The sequence below is a fragment of the Oryzias melastigma genome, linkage group LG20 (genome assembly GCF_002922805.2).
Source record: "Oryzias melastigma strain HK-1 linkage group LG20, ASM292280v2, whole genome shotgun sequence".
In the NCBI taxonomy this organism is placed as follows: domain Eukaryota; kingdom Metazoa; phylum Chordata; class Actinopteri; order Beloniformes; family Adrianichthyidae; genus Oryzias; species Oryzias melastigma.
Window position 1 is genome coordinate 1,278,545 of NC_050531.1, and position 16,925 is coordinate 1,295,469.

A 16,925-nucleotide genomic window follows, 5' to 3' on the forward strand; every position below is an offset into this window, starting at 1 on the left:
ATCGCTGCACTGGCTCACAACACAAATACACTCCCAGTGATGAATACCTGGTACACCTGGTGGATATTGGAGATGAGACACAATTGGAAGATATACAGTATTAATCATTTATTATGATAGTGTTTTATGATCACCACTAGCTCCACAAAGAAAGTGTGTTTGTGTCAGACTGGGGGCGGAGCTGACAGAGCAGACTAGTCCTGAAAGGGGCGGTCCTCACTTTGTGACATCAGATGGTGACATCCGGTATGGGAGGGGCTGGTGCTCAGAGTGCAGGTTTTTGGAGGAATGCTCAGAAATACATGAACGGATCAAAACACGCTTTGGGGTTCTGGATGGTGAACTGTAATGTGAACATTATAGCACTTGAAAGCTCAAAAAGTCGGTCGTGAATGGAACAGAACCAGCAAAGATGAACTCTGAGTTCTGCTCTCTTTAGTCCTGCATGAGGAAGAAGATTTGTTTGCTTGATTTAACAAAAAATGATTCATGAAGAGAAAGAAACTATTTTATTTTGATTAAAGAACTGGACGAGTTGGCTCAGTTTAAAGTATCAGTTGTGCAAAAATGAGACAAACTGACAAAAACTTCAAATTGAATCCTCTTAACAATGACTGGTTCATGTTCTTAGTGACGTCAGTGTTGGGATTTTCACTGGAATCTAATAAATCCTCCTTATGGTTTAAATTGACAAAAAAAAATCTTTATTTAAGTCTAGAGAAGCCACAGTTCAGCATCAAGATAACATCATCTGCATCCTGGAGAACCTTCATTTTATTTCTTAAATGTGTTCAGATTTGATGTCGTTTTGAAGCTTCCATCTCCATGCGGTGACCTGAGAGTCTGGCGGAGGTCAGGCTGCTGCAGACACATCACTGCAGTGAACAGCATCTCCATTTGGAGCAGCAGATGTGTCCTGAGATTCCTCTTCAGGCTGGACACTCATTTCATTCACAGTATTTCCTCAGAGAATGGACCCAGAGGAGAAAAGTTCTGCAGTGACAAAACTTTTCCAGGAGTCACTTCACTTGTAATTGTTCAGTTATTTGTGGTAAACAGAGAACGTTTTACTGCAGACCAGAACCAAAAGTTCCTTTATTTCATGGGGTTGATTGAAGGGAAAGCTGCGATCTCCTTATATTTAATAATGATCATTTTCTGAACGGAAGGAAAGAGGTCAATAAAAAAGTATTAATCTTCTTAGAAATAACGGTGAAGTTCTGGTTCCTGATGCGGTTGTCTCCTGAGGGATCCGAGCCCGTTCCTCCATGGCGCGTTGTTCCACTTCTCTAAATTGTGTGGTTCCTGAGTAAAGACATTAACCTTGACCTGATTCCACAGATTCTCTCTGGGATTGGGATCAGGAAAAGCAGCTGGATGTTGGATCTCTTTCAGACACTCCTGTAGCTTCTTCAGGTTCAGTCTTTGTCTTGTTGGAGAATCTATCATGGAATTAATTGTTTCTCCTATTTATCCATTCTTAAGGCCCTGGATCCCGGACAAGCCCCCACTTTGTCATGACTGGCTCTAAAGAGAGACTGAATCAGTTTACGGTACTCAAAACACTTTAATGCATGTGTCAAAGTCAAGGCCCGGGGGCCGGATCCGGCCCTCCAGATCATTTTATTTTATTGTTATTAATGACCCGATGTTATCTTGTGCTCATTTCTAACTTGTATATAGATGCAGTGAATGAAGACATGAAGGTGGCTGGTGTTAGAGTGGAGGATGCTGAAGACAGGCTTAGATGGAGGAAACTGATTCACTGTGGCGACCCCTGAAGGGAAAAGCCCAAAGGAAAAGAAGAAGATTTCTAATTTGTATATAAATATATTTTTATGGAGAGGAAAATATTGAAAGTTATCTAAGGTTTAAGTTGATTCATTCTTGAATAATATTCCAGCTTTTTATTATTCATAATTACGTTAAAAAAATATGGTTTTAAACTTTGAAGAATGTGGTTTTAGAGTCTTCAATAAATGTTTATCCGGTTCGTCCCGCGACCTCAGGTGTGTTTTAGATTTTAGCCCCAGTGTGATTGAGTTGGACATCCCTGATTTAATGAGTATCAGAGAGAGACCAAAGTCATGGAGGACGGAGAAGACGACTCTTCCTAGAACGGCGGAAAACTCTGCGTGGCCGGAACCCCAGAAGAAGAGAGGAGGAGCTTTTATCTAGATCTATCTACACCTGCGCAGAAGACTCACCGAGACGGCCCAGGGCCGTAACACCATCAACAGCCCACAGCCTCATAGTCCCACCACCGTGCACCTGCTTTCTTATTTTGTTCCACAGCTGAAGACTGAAGTCTTTTTTTTTTTTACAAAAGAACAGAGTATTTCTCTTTTTGGACGGTTGACTCCACCTGCTCCTTTTTGAAACTAAGGTTTCTGTCTGACTTTTTGTGTTCATCAGTCCTTAAAAACCTGACCTGCAGCAGCTCCAGAGCACTCTGGTGGCTTCAGTTCTGCTAAATCTGAACGTTCAGGCAAGAATTCATAGAGAAAAAAACATTCATGAATCATTTTCGGTCGTCCTGAACAGAAAGTTGAGCAGGAATGTCACCCTTCAATAAAAAGTCGAGCATGTCTGAGCTGGTGATTGGCACCATGTTATTACAGCATTAAAGCTACAAGGTCAAAGCCGTTCTGATGCAGGCCTTTTTAGGCTTTTAATTATGCATGCAGATAATGAGACTCCATGTCTGAGCTTATGGCAAGGTTCTGCTTTCCCGGTCAAGGACCGGTTCCACCACACACACGTCCTTCTTGATATTATTCTTCTCAAAAGTCAGAAGTTGTATTGTTGCCGGGCAACAGATGGCAAAAGCAAAGCTGCTCTTTGTTGGAAAAGTTTGTGCGTTGAAGGAAAGAAAAAATGTGTAATTTGAGACGAAGTGAATGTCCAGACAGAAAACAAACAAACAAAAACCTTCCAGCATGTTCCAGTTCTTTCCAGTCGACTTCTCTTTTGGAGATTTCTCTAATTAGATCTACGACGGAGGAGAGGTCTCATGATTGGACTCTTCTTTAGATCTTTGGATTGTTGAAGGAGGAGAGTTTGGTTCATTATCTGAGGAATGGTTTTGGGGAGACTTATCAGTAGTTACTTCTGCAAAGGGACAGTGGTCGTCAGGACAACTACCCTCTAAGTATTTATCCATTAGAACATCAGAGAGACGATGAAGCAGCTCTAGAATGACCATGGAGACCTGCATGTGTGTTCCTGTCACGTTCACACTAATGAGGAAAGACCGTCTGAATGAGTCATTTCAGTCTTAAAGCAGTTCCACTCCAGAGACAAAAGACTTTGTTTCATTGTTTGTTCTCCAACAATTCTTTCTTCATAGATAGAAGTTACTCAGTATTCCAGCCCCCACCCCCTAACATCTGCAAACGTCTCAGACATTCATAGTTGAGCAGCATGAGATGAAGAACACCAGAATGTTCCATTTCAGGATCAGCGCTCTTCCACTTCTGAGGATCTCAAAGCTGAGTTTGTCATTGCAGCTCGACTTAAATAATGATGATGATGCTTCTATATTCTGATTTATACCACTCTGTTTCAATTCTGAATTATTGTTGGGTTCAACTGAAAGTCATTTTACGTTACCATCTGTCTGTTTTACACGGAGACTAAAACACGTTTTTATTTTTTCTACCATTTTTCTTGTGTTAACAAATCAAAAATGGTTTATATGTATAACAAAACAGGGAAAAACTCAATGTTTATGAGCAAAAAAAAAATGTTTTAAAACATATTTTACCATTTTGTAGTGTAATATATAAACTTGATTCTTTGCTTTTGCTCAGTAAAATTACTTTATTGTAACATTAAACATGGACTGGATTATGTCCTGAGCATGCTGTTGGTCCTCTGAGCCTGCAGATTCATATTAGTGGAGTACACAAACACGTTTATATTTAAACGTAATGACACATTTGCGTGACTTTTTAAAGTTAGAAAACAAATGTGTATTATTTTAGTGCTGCCAGCTCCGTAGATGACCGGTGTCTGTTGATGACGAGCAGAAGCAACGTCCGGATTTTAAGACTCTTTTTCCTTTTCTCTCTGTAGGAGGATAAACGTAGGAAGAGGAAACGATTCTGATTCGACCTAGAGTCTGTTTAGTGGAGATATTGTCACTGAGATAATCTGGTGCTTCCACTCTCTTCCTGCTGCAGGACAGAACAAATGTTACCTGAGGTTTCTCTTCAGGTTCTATTAGTCATAGAACATATTTAAGCAGAAGTGAAAGCTTGTGCGATTCATCTTCCCTCTTCCTCCACTTTGAACTCCACCTCCACCCAAACACACGAGCTCCTGCCTAAACTCCCAGTTGTCAAATTAATTCTGTAAATGGCAAATTTTTCCAGAGAAAAGGACAAATGAACGCTGACGAGGTCAGAAGAGGCTCAGAGTTTGGGAACATGAGATCCAGATCAACTGAGCGCTCCAGTCTCAGCTGTCCTTCCAGACAGGTCCTCCCACCCCGTTTGACTGTGACCTTTCGGGCAGGAAACCGTACCGAAACGCTCAGGCTGCACGCCGATGGATTATCACCGCTGGTATTTTTTAGATAACCACGGTAATGCTTCCACTGGAGCATTTAATCTCCAATCTGTGTCCACAACAGGAGACGATTGGGAAAGATCCATTTGGTTTCAGCAAAATGTTTCAGCACTTTTTCAAACTTGAATATTTTCACATTTTTGATGTTTCCGTTGACAATAGAACCTGAAGCGTTTTCTTGTTAGTGACTCTTAAAGACATGGAATGTCTTTTTTCCTTCTTAATGTCCCAAACATTTCCTAATGTCCTCTCATTCCTGCCGCTCCAGACTCGGCTCCTCCCTCAGCCTTTGTGGGAACGTCTTCCCGCTTTCTGTCCGCTGACAAACTGGAAGTTAATGGCGCTAAATCATCAGAGGGGCGTATAAATAAAAGCAGTGACGGATGGATACATCAGCGCCCAAGGTCACTCTCCCTCCACCACCGTTCAGCACTAGTGTTTATCAGAAAGGCCACTTACTTGATTAAAATATGATTTAGACGGGTGTCTGAGGTGAGGGACATTTCGCCTGGTTCATTATAGCCAAACGACTTAATGGGATGTATTAAAACATTAAGGCACTTCAGGATAAGCACACATTTGTTCTGACTCTTCCTGCCGCCGTGACGTTAAGCTCCCATAAAGCTTTAAAGCGTGAGGCTGGATTGGTTTTTATCGATTTGATGAAAATTGCAGGGAGGGGTCAATATCTGAGCATGTCAATTCATGTTTTCAGGAATTGCTGATGGAGTTTGCTGAGGTCCTTTAGAATAGTCTGTTTTCATCGAAAAGCTTTACCTCCACGTTTCTGTGCACTGAAACTAAAGTTTTACTCAACAAAAGCTCCATAAACGGAAAAGGAATTCACCAGAGAAGGTGAAAGAAAACTCTTTGATCGCTGCTTCAGAATCCATTACTTTACTGTGCAGAGACAAGGACATCCCTCCGCATAAATTAACTTCAAAAGAAGGTCAGCGAATGGGAAAAGGTCTGGCACCAACCCCAAAGAAAAGAAAAAAACGTTTTTTAATTATTCCTCAAGAATTGAGAAAATTGCTCGAAGCCTTTTTTTAAATTCTGCAATTTTAGCAATTCCTTTGCTCTTGAATTATTTAATTTTGATGTTTTGATTAAATGAACTTTCCCCAGAATAGAGCACATTTGAAGTTCAAATATTGAGCAGAGTGAGCGAGCTCCCAGTAGTGTAAATCACAGCTGATGCAGCATAAATACTCCTAAAAATCTGGTCTCATTTCTATTTTAAGGGCATATTCCATCCATAATTTGTGAATTAATCACAGTTTGATCACCATAACTAGGCCACTGTTGCTCATTCTTCATTTAAGAAATTTCATAAAATTATTCATCGTTTGTCTTTGATTTTGGGGGGAAAAATCCTAATTCACACAGTTTCTTTTAAACTTCATGATTCATGAGCGATACGTAAACACAGAGGATCCTCAAACTGCAGAGGTGGGATTAGGATTCCAAACTGCTCCCAGCTTCCTAATTCCATAAACATCCGACCACCTGAACAGAACCAGAACCTCTGAGGAAGCTGCTCGGACACCAGTGTTTACGAAAGTATCTCCGGATCTCCGGTAAAACCTCAGCCTTTAATGTTGCAGCTCTCACTTCGTGATTTCACTGAGAATTTGGAGAAAGCTGAAGGTCACGTTAAGGTTTGAAATCCCAAGAAAACTCCACGTTTGTTAGAAAACTAAAGCAAATTCCTGTGGGGAGAATGAGCCGGATTGATGGAGCTCAGTTCAGCACAAACATGACTCTCATGGAAAATAGACTAAACTTTACAAAACTAACTTTTTATAGAATAAAATAATAAAATAATCCACCTTCTTTGAACCACACAATCTAAACTGTTTTTATTGAGGTTATAGAGCAATTTAGAGGGAAAAAGAACTAAACATCAAGTAGCAACAGATAATCAAATAAATGGAAAAAATATATTTTTAAACCAAACAATCACAAAACTATGTTGTTCATGAAGATGATTTCAGAGGCTGAAGGTGAATGTCAAAAACCAGAACCAAATGAAGACAAAGTCAAACTTAGAATAGAATAGAATAGAATAGAATAGAACACCTTTCTTGTCATTGTCCTTGGTACAAAGTTCAGGTACGGTTCTTTCCAACGTGGACGATCAATCAAGATAAATACAATAGACAAAGAAACAACTAAAGTTTAGTAAATGTGCAAAAAATCCGACGATGAGCAAGAAATAAGAAAATGTGCAAAATCAGAGGAATGTCCAAGTATTAGAGTGTCAATGATTAAAATTTGTTTTTTAGTGCAAATTCACCTTTTAGAATTTAAAATGATCTTTGGGTTAAACCAAAATTACAGAGGGGATTTCTGAAGAAGAACAACATATTATTAAATGTAATTGTAACAGGAAGTTTGTCTGAATCATAAATAGAATGTTTGAATATGTAGGTCCAAGGATCATTGTTCAGGAGTTCCAGTGGTTTCATGTCAGGATTTAAACTTTATGAAACCTGAACCTCCCTCTTATTGGTTTGACCCTGCAGATTGTTTGCAGCTTGTAAAATCAGCTGGCTTTAATTGTTGGTTACTACAAGGACATGCATGTCTGCAAAAACAGAGTCGACACCATGAAAACCTGTCATGGGATCCAGGAGTTTAGGTTTGGACACAAAGACAGACCTGAAGACTGGTTCTGAGGACCTGCTGACCCCGGATGAACCGGAGGACCTGCTGAAGGAGGAGCACAACAGACCAGTTCAAGCAGATCAAAGCCAGATGAGAAGAACGATCGAGGACCAGAAGCATCATGATGGCAGAATCCAGTCTGAGGGGGCGGAGTCTGGCTGCTTCAGCTGGTTTGTTCATAAATAAGTTGTTCTTATTTATCGTTTTGGTCACTGGGACAGCTCTGTTGAGGATACTGCTGATTTAGACGTTTACGACGAGTCTGAACAGACTCAGACACCTCGACATTCATCAAAGATGTGAAAGTGCATCCAAAGAAGTTTCATGATTGAAGAAATATCAGTAAACCATAAAGAATAAATACTGACTGATCGAGTTTGGATCCAGGAGTACGTCCCAAACCCACAGGAGGAAACTGTAAAGTGAGCCGAGACCTTCACACAACCAGGAGCCAATAGACTCCGCCTTCTGACGGGAATCATCTCTGCAGGTGGAGGTGAGTCTCTCAGAAGGTCCTCTGGCCTCTGAGGAGGTCATTTAAAACCATCAATCTGACTTAAGGTTAGACCACACCTTATGTGTTCAAGCAGCAGCTCAAATGACGAGTCCATCCCAGTCCGCAGTAGCTCCGCCTACTTCAGCTCAGCATGACGTCTGTAACAGAAGATCTGTCTGTTGTAGAGCGACATCAGAAGAGTTTGGGTGTTTTAGAAATTGTTGCTTCACCAGATCCAGAGGATGACGGGAATGCTAAAGCTAGTATTAGGAATGGGAAAACCTTTTCTTCCTTTTGGTTTGACTTTTTGAAATGGAGTCTTTTGAAGAGAATTATTTCTGTTTGTTGCTTTGAAGCTTCATTGTGTTGAAATCCGTTTTTAACAGGGGAGGGTGACACTGAGCATTTGGGTATTGATTAATATCGCCGATGTCAATATTTTAATGCAGTGGATGTGACATGAACCTCAAAATCTCAGTTGTATTTATTTATTTATTTATTTTTTTAACTTCCTGTCCAACAGCTGAGCCAACAGATGTGGGCTGAGAGCTTCTTGTGTTGGGCAGATTTTACTGTCACAACAGGGATTTATTGAGTATAAACCCCTGTTGTATTTCATGCTAAACTTTATTTGTATTGATTATGTTTTGTTTTATTTATTTTTATTTTTCCTTTGTTGCTTTGTTTCAGTTGTTTTTATTTGGCGTAAATGTTTTTTTGATAAGTTTCCCTTTTTAAATTACTTAATAAACATATAAACATAATAAGGAAAATATTTTCAATTAAATGGAAGATAGTTTATTAAAATAAAAACTTCTTGAAATAAAAAAAAGTTTACAGTCTACATACCAAAATAAACAAGAAACTATGATTTAAAAAAATAGACCAAAATGTTTAAGAATTAGAAAAACAACAGCTGGTAGAAATATAAATAATTTCTAAGTTTTTAACATTTAAATGGAACAAAGTGTGAAAAAATCGATCTGATACCAACTTAAGATCAATACTGTGGATATCTTGGATCGATCGCCCAGCACTAGTTTCTACATCGACTAAAAAACAAAATGTTTGCATAAAAGACACCAAATAAATAAATGACATTAAATAAATCTTAAAGAAAAAAATGTGTATTGATGAATGTACTTATCATATTATTCTAAGAATTTATGGTTACTTAATTTTAACTCCATCAACAAATAACCATCTTCTACTGTTCTTATGTAGAAATGATATTACACATTTGACGGAAGGTGGAGGACTTTCAGTGTAGAAAAACTGAATATCGTAGTATAACAAAGTATATGTTTGTGTTGCTACTGGAAGCCATTGATCATCAGAAAGTAGTTGCATTCAATAATAACAAAAAAGAGATTATTTTTCTCAACGGCTTTATTTCTGAATCAATGTCCTCCACCTAAAACCAGCTCTGATTGGCTCAGACTAACGAGCGACACCAAGTTAATTAACGGTCCACCCTCCTCATAGGAACAACCCAAAATTGCGGTTGCTGCTGATCCCAAACTCTGGCCTTCATTAGCTGTTACCCAAAGAATGGTCGGTGACAAATCAAGTGGAGAACAAGGTGCTGCCGTTCTCGTTGAACTGTTCGGCCCACTTCAGCTTTTGTCACTCAGAACTAATGAGTTACTATTCAAAGTAATTGACAAATCGGACTCGTTGACACTAAGGCTAATTCAGTCAGGCCTCTGTGCTCTCTGGATGGAAGCAGAGTTTTAGGAAGAAAGAACTTTTTTCTTTGATAAATCCACATTTTTTTAACAAATAATCCACCAAAAGTGACAAACTGATAGAGACGTTTTTGGTTGTAGATATTCTCTTCATCTTGGAGCGGAAAATCCATAAACACCAGCAGACTGTTTTTAAGTGATTGTCCAGCTGATGCAAAAACAGAAGACGAGCGCCGACGCGCTCAGGACGTTTCCTCCTCACCTGTGGTTTCAACACAGCACACCTTGGTTACAATCTCCACCTCTACAGCAACCGCATCACCCCTTCAAAATGCTAATGAGCTCAAACCAGGGGGGTAGTTGTGGAAACAAAGGGTGAAATCATGTTCCGGTTGTTCCGTGTCAGCGTGAGCATCTTCCCGGGTCTGACAGATCGGCCAATTAACCTTATTTACCGCATCTCCCCTCGTCCTCTAACGAGCTCCACTGGGCTTCTCTCTAATAACGAGCTGCTGAGATTGGGGACCGTCGGCGTGTTGGTTCCAATTGCGTCCGTCCTGCAATTATTAAGGCGACAAGACAGCAGCTCATGTCCTCTTGTGCAGGCTGAGCGTGAGCGTCATGCTGTTGTTTTTATTGCTGCTATGTCTCATGTAGAGCTTCGTCTTCCTGGTCGAAAGGAGAAAAAAATGTTTTGTTTTGTGTAAAGTACATTAATATCAACATAACAAGGTTTCCTGCTGCACTCAAATTAAACACAACTGGAGATGTCTGCCTCTTGAACTTCAGAGCAGGTATTTTTTAAGGAAAATGACACTAACAAAGGAAAATGTGACAGAAATGATTCACATTTATGTTGACATTATTTACGTTCTGGATGGAGTGCCAAAGAAGAAGTACTCTGAAATAGTGGTCCAGTAGATTGTGAAGGAGAAAAGTCGCTTATCGAGCTGCTTTTCTCCTTCACAATCTCCTGGAATGATTGTATTAACGGTTGAAAACTTCCGGTATGTTAAAGATAACGTTTATGTGTCATAGCAACACCTCAGGTGTTAAAGGGTTAAATCAGTTTTACTATAGTTTTTCCTTTGCTTGAATATTTTGCTCTTCTTGTAACATAAATGTGAGTCTGTGATTGTTAGCAGTCTGTCTTTGTCCTCCATCAGATTATGTGGCTGTGCTTTGAGAGACCAGCCGGATCTTCTGGGTTCAGTGGATTTCATCCATGCAGGAGGATCCCTGTGATCCCAGCAGACACTCCTCTCCACTTATATAAGCATCCGACAGTTTCTGCACAGCTGAAAGCAACATGCATGTTAGAAGCTGTCAAAAACAGGCATGCAAACGTTCATGCTACTATTTATGAGGCTCTGCACAGGAATGACTCACTTCAATAAACCTGCATTAAAAACCGCATGCACAGCCTGGATTTTAACTCCTATCTCTAACAGAAAATAGATAAAAACATACAAAACTAATGTTGGCAGAGTTTATTATTTAAGAAATAGAGGGCAAAATATCTATGACAGTTGGATGCTATAATGTTGAATGATGTATAAATACTCACCCAGAAAGGCAAAGTGAGCCTCATGCAGTTTAAAAGTGGGTAGAAATTGTGGACACCAGTTGAGTTTGTCCGTCCAAATTGGCTTAAGTGGGCACTCTGCAGGTTAGCTCGCTATGCTAATTAGCCGCCCGGTGGACAGCGTAGCAAGCTCCACTGTAGCATGCTAGTAAGCTCAGTCATTTTGGGCTAGCAAGCTCCTCTGTAGCGAGCTCCATTGTAGAGAGCTAGCGAACTCTGTTGCAGCAAGCTAGCAAGCTTTGCTATATTGAGCTAGGAAGCTCCATTGTAGTGTTATATGTAACCAACTTCCTGGTTCTTTTATTTTGGAAGGTGTGTGGCCCTTTGTTGTTCCTGTAGAGGCAGGAAAGGAATGATTGAATAATAAAGAGACGGTGAGCATAACCATCACATAGCGGAGCCCTTGTCCTGCATTGATTTTGTTTTTACCTCGGCGTGACAGATAAACGAACCTCTCCATCGCTCGGTTACAGTAGCATGCTAGTAAGCTAAATTGTATTGAACTCTGTTGTAGCGAGCTAGCGAGCACCGCTATATTGAGCTAGTTAGCTCTGCTGTATCGAGCTAGTAAACTTTGATGTAGCGAGAAAGCAAACTCCCTTATATTAAGCTAGCAAGCGCCGCTGTATTGAGCTAGTGAGCTCTGTTGTGGTGAGCAAACCACTGAGTGTCCATTTAAGTCAATGTGGGAGAACACAGGTGGAACCACTATGAACAAACCCATTCAGGACCCACATTTTCTGCTGACTTTTCCACCCTATGGGGCCCGCTTGTTCTTGCAGGCAGAGTATTTATTTATTTATTTATTTTTTTTTTTTTTGGTTAGAATTATCAAATGGAAGTAGTACATTTAAAATTAATATGAAACAATATTGTGTTAAAGCAATAAATCATAAACTAAATTTTAAAAAAAGATTAGCAGATATTTAAAAAATGATTAATCAAAGATTCATTTAAACATTTTTTGGTGCTCAGGATGAAGAGTGGATTCTTGACAGTAACGATTCCATTCAGACGGTTGTTTAAGCCGACTTTAAAAGACAGAATTCTCTCCTTCTCTGTTTTCTGTTCATTCTTATTGCATTTAGAACCATCGTATCATACTGTCAGTCAATAATCAAGCCCAAATGATTTTCCGGATAAACATTTATCTTTTGATCCATATTGAAAGAGTTTCAGCATCACATCATTATGTAGAATTCTTCCTCTGCGCTGCAGATTTGACTGGGTTTGTCTGACAGAAGCAGCCTGAAGCCTCCAGCAGCTGGAGCTCCTTGTGATTCATCTCCTCCAGCAGACCTGCCGCTGCAGCAGATATATTCTCTGCTCCATGACCTTCACTGGACAAGCTTTGGTTCCAGGCCTGTGATTTCCAGGTCCCCACTGTGTTCAATGCGAGCGCCTGCAGAGACACCGACACGCCGCGGCGCTCGGCTTTAATGTGCTACCTGGAGCAGGTGCAGTGAATCTCTGCCTTCAACTTTCAGCAGGCCGGTGAATGTGCAGGAACCGTCTTTAAGCTGCACTTTAGATGATGGACGTCTTTTAGAAAAGGAGATTCACTAAAGAGAAACTCTGAAGCAGCTGCTTCCTGTCTTCACCTCAGACTGTCACCAACATCCTCTGGTTTAAAAGTGTTAACTAGTCGGTGCACACAGTTAAGTTTAAAGAGAACAGCCGCATTTGAAGTGTTTAAAGATCCTCTGATCCATCATTTTCTTTCTGTTTGTATTCAGACGCTGAGCTCTTTAGTAACAAACCACGTGGTTCACTATTGGAAAAGATTATTTAGCTGCAAAAAAAAACTATTTTAGTTTGAAAAGTTCTCATTTCTCTGCACTTGATTGAGGACTGATGTTTAAGAGGATGAGTTACAGTGAAAACAATAATATAGGAGCAACCTAAAAGACAACAAGATGGTGTTTGACATCATCAGCTGAGAGACAAATATACAACTTCAGGAAGTAGATTTTGTTTTTTCTGAATACAATGGGTTCTATTTCTCAAGGTCGACCTTCTGTGGTCTCTCTGTTTTATGAATAGTCTCTTTTTTCTTTGTTCATGTCTCCTGTACAGACTGTGTTCAGCTGTATTTGATTTTATTTATCAAAACTTTCTTTCTTAAAACTTTAAATAGGAAAATAACGCAACTTTAAGGGTCAAAATTGTGTTTTTTTTGTTTTTTTTTTGTTTGGTCAAAGTAACATGGGGTGGATGACTTCTGGTTCTGGTCGTTGATGTCTGCAGTCAGTTTCCTGTTGAATAATACTAATGATGTTTATTTATTTTGTTTGTTGCTTTTTGTTTTTATATAGTATATAGAGATGTAAACATTAAGAGCTCAAGATCATAACTGGCATAAATCTTTATTATCATTATATCAGAAGCTCAATGAAATGTAAGGCAGCCATCATGGAAAAGGTGCATTAATACAAAAGGAGTATCATTGTCGGTGAAAATGTTCAAATTTCAAGATGGATAGAACACAAACGAATCAATAAAATGAGAGTTTGATCTTCAGATCTTATTGATTCAAGTTAGTTTTATAGCCCAATTCCGTGGGCTTCACACCAGTAACTGTACAAAAACATAAAATCCGTCATAAAATATAAATAATAGCTGATTCCTAAACTAAACTACACTAAACCCAAATTTAAAAAGTTGCATTACCTGCAATAATACTAGTGTGAATGCTTTTTGCTGAAAGTAGTCGCTAAAGATGATGAAGCTTTTTGCTGATAATGGTGATGCAATTTACTTTAATTGGTGAAGGGATTTGCTGAAAATGCAAAAGTTATTTGCAAAATGTTACATTTGTTAAAAGACTGGAAATTTCATTAAAGAACTTTGAAAGAGCGCTCAAGTTGACTGAAGTTTAAGAAACAAAAATTGTAGTAAAATTGATTAAAAATCCCAAATACATAGCAAATTTTCAAAAATATCTAGTGTGTTGCTTTAATATGAACTAAACTCCAAAAAAGCCCAAAATTCCTTAGTAAACTAAATTAGTCAAAAAAAAGTTGGCCTGTTGCTAATATAGAAGCTAAACTCTAAATTAGCCCATAAAATCCTCAGTAGATAACAAAGTAGTCGAAAGCCTTAATATGTTGCTAAAATAGAAGTTGAACTGTAAATTAGCATAAAAAACCTCAGTGGATGCCAAGTTTGCCAAAAAAGCTAGCATAATGCTTACTAGCTAAACTCCAAAACTGGCTAAAATTCCTCCGTGAAATAAATCAGTCAAAAATGTTAGCCTGTTGTGAAATAGAAGCTAAACTCAAAATTAGCATAAAAGACCTTGGTAGATAAAAATTAGTTTAAAACATTAGCATGTTGCTAAAATATTAGCAGAATGTCGTCTGAAGACGCTCCTCCGTCAGACCAGCGTGTGCAGAAATGTGCCGTGAGGCTCATTATGTTTAACAGTTTGTGTCTTCCTTCTCATGAGTGTCAGTCAGTGAGTCGGCCACTCAAAGTAAAGAGGAAATCTGACAATCGCAGAAGAGTTTGAGCCGGATCAGGGTCCATGGAAACCTGCTCTTCACTCTGCAGTGAAGGTTTCTGTTTAGATCAGCTCCTCCTTAAGACCAGCAGCGTCCAAGCCGCTCAGAAAAGGAGCGGCGTCATCTTCTACTGGAGCAGAAGTCATCTGATAATCAGGCTGGCGAGCTGCTCCGACTTTATTTGAAGTGTAAAAGTTGATGAATCAGACTTGGCTGCCCCCCCTCTGCTGCTCAGCCAAGGTTGGTGGGGCTCATCCATCGTTTGGGGGCGCGGCGCCCTCCAATACGCCCCCTCCAAGGCGCTCATGAAGGATCAGCCGCATCGATTGGAGCGCTGAAGGACGGCGAGCGCCGTCTTTCATTGTGTGGCTTTGAAGCCGGCTCCACTTTGACTTTGTCGTTCATCATGTCTGAGCTTTTATTAACAAGTTTCACTTTTTCTGCTCTGCTTCAGTTCTCCAGGATAATCAGCAGAATTAGTTTTGCCTCACAATAATAACTCGATAGTTATGTGCCACTGCTTTTTCTATTAAAATGAAATGTCATCTCAGAGAATTTCAAAACGTGTTTTTACTCTGAAAGGATTGTTGGAGTATTTTAGTTTGAGACACAAAAGCTTCTGGTGTCTGGAAGAACTATAGATTAGTGTTAATTAGAGCAGAGTTATCCATATCAAACCTGCAGGATCATCAACAGGTTTGCCTGAAGTTTAAACAGATTTAGAGAAATTTAAGAAAAATGTCAACAAGAATATGGGAGACCAGGAAAAACATGCTAACGAGCTGCATGGAATACATCACGTGTCAGAGTCAAGGCCCGGGGGCCGGATCTGGCCCTCCAGATCCTTTTATTCTGTTAAAAAGTTAAGGTTTTAAAGTTTGTAAAATTGGCATTCTGCTAATTTATAGGACTATTTTACCAAAATCTTTTAGGCTATTTTGGAGTTTAGCTAAAATTTTAGCTACATGCTAGCTGTTTTGACTAAGTTAGACTTTTTTTAAATTGTTGGCTGTTTTGGAGATAAGCTAATATGTACACACTAGTTGTTTTGGCTAATTTAGACTTTTTAAAAAAATTTTGGGCTATTTTGAAGTTAAGCTATTTTTTTTAGCTACATGCTAGCTGTTTTGGCTAACCTAGTTTTTAAGGCTAATTCATCGTCGACATTGATTCATGTGGAACGATCCTATTCACTGACCTGTGATTGATTCAGGTCATCTTCCGCAAAAAAATTCAAACAATCAGTCTCGGACACATACAATAACCATTTTTAATGAACCCTTCAAAATAAAAGCGTAACTATCAATCAATGAGTCAACGTATATAACCAGATCAATCTGTCCAAGTAAGATATTAATCAAATCAGCCTACAATAAATCGATTATAGTAATATTAGAAAATACTATTTGGATTCTAGTACAGGAGGTTTATTTCACTCTAAGGTAAAAACGACGATCACAGCCGACACACATGTGATCAACCTTCATTCCGGTCTTTGAATTGAGCAAAGTCATGTGACCATACAGTGTGGTAGACTGTTCTAAAAATGATTATTCTGATGTGGAAAAATAACTCTATAAAACTCAAATGGAGTTGGATTTGACTTCATGATTGTTTACTTGTTTGTTTGTACACATATTTAATCTAATATCTTCCAAGAATTCAGAGGAATCTGGAAAACTTCACCTGCTCTGTTCAGTAGGAGGTATTTCTCTCTGAGTCACACTGCTGGAAGTTTGGATCAAGATGTTCTGGATCCATTTGAGGCCAGTGAATTGGGTCCAATCAGATCGATCAAAATTAACCAAAATCAAAAGTTAATTGGAACACGAGCTAAAAAATCAAATCAAATTATTGTTGATCATTTTCAGTTACGGATGCAAAGGACACCTCGACTACATCTCCCATCATTCTCAGTTTAATGCTTTTCTAAAGAACTTGTTTTTATTTTTTATATTTATCTGTGTTAACTGTGTAAGATTTTTTGTTTTTTGTGTAGTAATTTGCTTCTTGGCCAGGACTCCCTTAAAAAGAGATCAGCAGATTTCAATATAACTTTATTAGTTAAAAACAACAAAAGATCTAAACCGTCTGCTGCATTTAAGAGGCCGTATGTGTTTACAACAGAACTCTGTACTTTAATAATCACACATATGAACTAACAGATGACTGTCTGATGTCTGCAGATTTCCCGATTCCCACTTTGATCATCCAGGATTAGAATCTGACAGTTCGTCCTCTAAACTGATGATTCATGCGTCTCTCTGCTTTTGTAGCAGCAGCATCTGCTGTTCTTTGTCAAACTGAAACTCCAGAGCACAAAGATCCTTCGATTTATCTCCAGAATCAGAAAACTGTCTTTATTTCCTCCAGTTTCATTTTATTACAGAAGACATGAAGCAGCTGGTTCG

The 16,925-nt window shown here is 39.1% G+C and overlaps 1 long non-coding RNA gene across 1 annotated transcript; it reads left to right on the plus strand.

Moving 5' to 3' along the window:
* Positions 1–7,142: 7,142 nt before the first annotated feature.
* Positions 7,143–10,842, plus strand: LOC118600270. Its single transcript, XR_004949891.1, has 2 exons — positions 7,143–7,738; positions 10,593–10,842. It is a non-coding gene; the product is annotated as an uncharacterized LOC118600270 (long non-coding RNA).
* The last annotated feature ends 6,083 nt before the right edge of the window (positions 10,843–16,925 follow it).